The sequence below is a fragment of the Porites lutea genome, chromosome 3 (assembly GCF_958299795.1).
Source record: "Porites lutea chromosome 3, jaPorLute2.1, whole genome shotgun sequence".
Taxonomy (NCBI): Eukaryota; Metazoa; Cnidaria; class Anthozoa; order Scleractinia; family Poritidae; genus Porites; species Porites lutea.
Window position 1 is genome coordinate 18,034,963 of NC_133203.1, and position 5,603 is coordinate 18,040,565.

A 5,603-nucleotide genomic window follows, 5' to 3' on the forward strand; every position below is an offset into this window, starting at 1 on the left:
ATCTGATATTCTCCATCTAAAGCCTGTTTGAGCCAAATACTGTAGCCCTCAAAATTTTCAATTTTGCAATTTTTTAAAACTTGCCTCGGATGTCTTTAGCACCCATGGCCAGAATATAATTTTCCCCAAATGGATATTACGATATTTAGAAACTTCAATATCTATGCAAGCTATGCTGCTAATTTGGTTTATGTGGAAAGAGTACTTTCGGAGAAATTAAGAATATCATTGTGCTTGTTTTTCCTGCTTGTCAAAATGGCTGACAGGGGACATAGTAAACGAGCAATTTCGTCTTGTCTATAAAACCCAAAATCTTTTAACGGCGATTTTACTTCTACCATCTGTATGAATTTCATTTGAATTGGTTCAAGTGCCGCTGAGAACCAGACTCGTTTATTTTTACTTCTTGAGAGTGAATTTTTTGGTCAAAACATAGACGTCTGGCCGACTCGATCAAGTGCGGTTACCACGGCAACGATACATCTGCCGATCAAAATATGGTTGTTTTTGTTCATTCCCCCAGGTAACCTAACTCCACACAAAAAATGAAGGGGGGTTAAAATTTGTCATTTCCAACTTTGCTTCACTTTCATGGAGAATTGCTCTTAATGTTTAAGTCACATTGTGCCAACTGGTGACCACGATAAATTGCAATATCATGTGCTTGTTTTTCATTTCAGCCAGATCGTCTATCCGACTGTACATAATCCACCAGACATCTTTCAGGACCAGTAAGGACGATGTACTTATGATACAATGATTTTTCTTATAATATAGAATGCATAATCAGGAAAAAATGAAACACATTTCCAGACGTTTGCATTGCAGGTAAAGGTATTAATGTTATGCATTATTATTATTATTATTTTGTTCCTTTTTTTTTCGCAATGAAAACAAAAAATATTCTTAGTTCAAATGATACTCTTCTTTTAAAACAATCGGTTTTATTTTTTTGGTTGTCTTTGACTGAAAGTCTGATGATAAAAAGGAAATACCAAATAAAATACCATGAGAACTAATATTTAAAACAAAAGACATTAAAATAATATGAACCATGTTCAATGCGAAAAATTATAAATCCCTAAAAAGAAAATAATTGTTTCCTCCACAAAATGAGCGAAGCACTGCTAATGATCCGTAATTTTCCTTGAACGCATTTCTCCCTTCCTGGTATCCTGTACCCTTTAAAAAGTGTAAATGATCGCTGGTTAAAATAGGGTAAGAAGTGCAGCTTTAAAAGCCAACAAGGCATCTCCATCTTCGTTACAGAATTAATAGAAATTCGAGTTACTGATCAAATAGATCTTCAACATATTAAATAACTACAATAAGGACTGAAGAACTTGGTACACATGAGTTCGATTGTAGGATTATGGTCTCCTTAGGGTTATGAAATTTTAGACTTGCATATTTTATTTTAGCTTGCAGCGCATGGCTCTGATGAAATTAATTAAGGCGACCGCGTTCCTTTCTTCAAAAACGCTTGCTTTCAATATTTAAATTTGTGCCTCGAGTAATTTATTGTCTTCTTAAGAGTTTTTTAATAATCTTTTGGAATGTCTTGTTTGCCTGTAAACCGATTGATCAACTTTGTCGTACAGTAGTCACACTGTAAAACTAAAAGTGTGCTGTAAAGTTATCTGTTCTATATAGGTTAATAATATGTACAGAAGTTCTTGTAGTATTGGGTAGATCATACTATCATCAGCATCTTATTCAAATCTTACTAAGATCAACAGAAATTTGATTCAATTAAAATAATTATGTTGACTCACGTCGATAGCTTCTGATTTCGCTGTTAGTTCTGAATTGATAAGCAATGAAGAAATACAGTGTACATGCATAAAATTCAGGAACACGCCTCTAAAAACCTAGCCAATCTGCTTGTATTTCTAGTAAAATCCCTCATGTTTAGTCATGTTTGCCTTTGCTGAAGTTTGATACCAGTTGAAAATGGCATAATCTTAAATAAAGGGCCATGAGTTAACTTTCCTTGAGTAAATCAGGACTGAACAAGAACTCTAAATAAGTAATGAGCATCAACAATTTCAGCAACCGAAAGTTAGAGTTTTTAAGTACAGGTTTTTAAATTAATTGACACATTATACTTCTAATAAAATGTTATTTTAAATACTTACGCGTCCTTCAAGTAGGTGTTCGTTGTATTAAATTATATTTTCAGTTGTATGTAATTGAATTTTTGTCAGTGTAAAGCCTTTCTGAGGAGAGTCGATAAACTATGCATCTATTAAGAGTACTTAATAATAATAATAATGGAATTAACATAGCGCTTATACATCGTTGTTCTAAGCACTTTACAATGTAAAAAAGAACATAATATCAATCACAAGCTTACATTATCACTATTGTACATATTGGGAAATTTATAGCATACACATCTTAAAAAGGAAAGAAAACAAAAACAAATTTGATGAAACTAAATGTCATATACCTTTTTACATTACATCATGTGTTGTGTACTTTCATAGCAGATGAAACTGATGTTCTCCCTCATAAGGGGGTTGCGCCTACTATACTAGACAGTTGTAGATCCGAGTTTACCGCGAAGGTCACGTGACAAGTCTTTCGCATCACGTTTGAGGTTTACGACGTGCGTTTTCAACGTGGGGAGGTAGGTTTTCACGTAGGGCATTTACCTCAAGGCTTTTAGCGTATAATTCTTGTTTTACCCCACGTAATAATAATACAAAAATCTTGTGGAGCAAGTCTTTATCCATTAAGGGGCACAAATTTGGGCGAAATGCTAAATTTGATAAATCCTATTGGATCTTGAAAGCAAGCGCCATTCATAGCTGCTGATTCAAAATGGCGGCCGTAAATTTGGAAGAAGAACTAATGTAAGAATTTACAGCTCTTTGCTGCTAGATAACCAAGTGTTATTGTAAATTTCTTTTATTTTCACTGATTGATATTTCTTCTATTTCTAAATGGAAAAATAAACCAGAATCCACTTCTTTAATCCACCACCAATCTAAATCGAATTATGTTTGAACATCGAACTACAAATTGGTAACCGCAAACCACAGTTAGAGGTTCGCGGTAAACTCGGATCTAAAACTGTCTACTGTACACATGATCCTTAAAACTGGTCCTAACGAGGACTAAAATAATAATAATAATTTAAGAATTTATATTGCACAGTTTTCGTGACTAGATGATGAATCACGCATTACAATAATACATAGAATATAAGAATTACATCATGTGTTGTGTATAATATCAAAAAGCCTAACTACGAATAAAAAGCCTTACTAAAAGTTACGTCTAAAAGTTTTACTAAAAATAAAGATTACATAGTCATATCTGGGTATGAAGTGAACCTTACTAAAAATGGAAAGCCTTACTATAAAGGTGCTTCTTTAAAAAATTTTTAAGTGTCCACAGATTTGGCCATTCTAATTTCTAGAGGTAAATCGTTCCAGAGTTTAGGCACCGAGGCAACAAAAGCACGGTGGCCCAGGGTTTTTTAAGTTTTAAAATTCGTGTTAGAAGCAGTAATCTGCCGTTAAATCGCAGTCTAAATCTTGAGTTTCAAGGCTCAAGTTTAACAAGATCATTTATATAGGATGGTGCTAATTCATGAATGGCTTTGAAAGTTAAAAGTAAAATCTTAAAATTAATACGAAATGAGAAAGGAAGTCAATGCAGCTGATGGAGCATTGGGGGTAATGTGGCAGAATTTGCCCTGCATAACGACAAGTCTGGTGCGTGCATTTTGAACTCTCTGCAACTTGTCAATATGGCACTTAGGCACACCATATAATAGACTATTACAGTAGTCGATTGGGCTACTAACAAAAGAGTGGATAAGAGTCGCAGCTGCATCCATTGAAATGTTATTTCCTGATGCGTCTAATGTTGTGCAAGTGATAGACAGCAGCACTGCATATTTTTGTAATGTGTACAGCCATAGTAAGTTGATCATCGAACCACACACCCAAATTCCGTACAACAGAAACTTTGCTTTCATCGAAATCTCCTACCCCGATAGTGTTGAGAGCGGCCTTTTTTAATAGATTTTCTTTGTATGTAACAAATCTGTATGATAATCACGGAAGTACGACTTATCATGGGTTCCACAGTATTGTCCAGAGCTAAATCACCCAATAATACAGTGTAGTAGAACTTTCCAATTCTGGATTTGCTTTTTGTCTGTAAAGGAAGGGCCTTGCTCTCCCGCAACGACCTTGCACTCCAAATCCATGTTGAAGTGCAGCTGGTGGCTCTTGGTTGAGAGGAACCAGAGTCAATGGCCTGCTTCTCGAGTACTTCTGGCATTTGCCTTCTACCTGGTTAGAGAGCCTCGGAACTGTAACTACATCAAGCCCTCTAGTGGCAGCAGTTGACCCTTTGTCGTTTGGTCTTTTTTTCGTATTCCTGTTTGACTGACAATGCATGGGTCTCGAGGGACGCAATTTTAATTTTCAGCTCAGATGAAAAAAAATTTCCTCATCTTTGTTGTATAATGTCGCCCGTAGCGATTTACACCTCTCTGTTTAAAAAACGCTTCGTTGGTAATATTATCTTGGTTTTGAGGAGTTATCAATAAAGATCTTGTATTAGCCTCCACCTGCTTCTCCAATATTGTAAGACTGTGTTTAATGTCCTTCTTTTCAGCTAGTAAAAAAAATTTTCTGCTCCAAAGTTTGTTCATTATTGGAGTTTGGCAAGTCGCTTAATGTCCCCGGCTTGTCTTGAATCAGATTGACCCATTTATCCTTACAAAACGGGCCCTCTTTTTTTCCTTGAAAAGTAAGAGTACACAGCTTCTTGTGGTACCAGGTTAACATAAGCTTACTGTTGCAACTTTTAAATTGCTTAGTATTTTATCTGTTTTATTACAGATCATACTGGAAGCTATGTACGACCTCGTTCGAGCGAACAAAGAACTTTGTAGTGAACAGAGCGGAGCGCTCGCCATTTGTATGTGGAAGCAAACACCATGAGTTGCTGAAAGTGTTTCAAAAGTGCAGGTAAGTGAGGTTTGGTCGTGTTTTGCTCAATAATTATTCAATGCCACGCGCAGAACTCTGTGAGGGCTGACATCTTAGAGACTGAACACAATAGCTACACTTGTTACCTACACTCCCAAGTTTTGCTACATTGACCCCAGATAGTATTGCAGCATTACAAGAATAGAAGAGCTGCACATCTGAAAGTGCACTGATCACTAATTTGTTTTCCTGTCTAATATTTGCACTCAAATAAATTTCAGATAAAAACTAGAAAATTTTATCAGAAGAGCTTTGTTGAAACAGCTGTACCTCAAAAAAATTAAACATGTTTTGGGCACCCAAGGACGTTTGTATGTGAAAAAAATTATCTGTTTAAATCTTATGTGCTTGTAAATGCCCTCCCGGCATTGTCACAAAGAGCATAAATAACAGCCAGAAATGTAGAAAAAATGTATATTTTGAAAATGTATATTTTGTCTGAGAATTTAGTACGATAGGTGGTCTTTTTACGGCATGTAGAGGAAGAAATTGATGAGTCATTAGAGAACTCAATTTGATCTTTCCCAAACCAAAATCTGGACACAAGGTGCTCCTGTAGCAAAAATTAACAGGTCCTTTCGTTCTTAC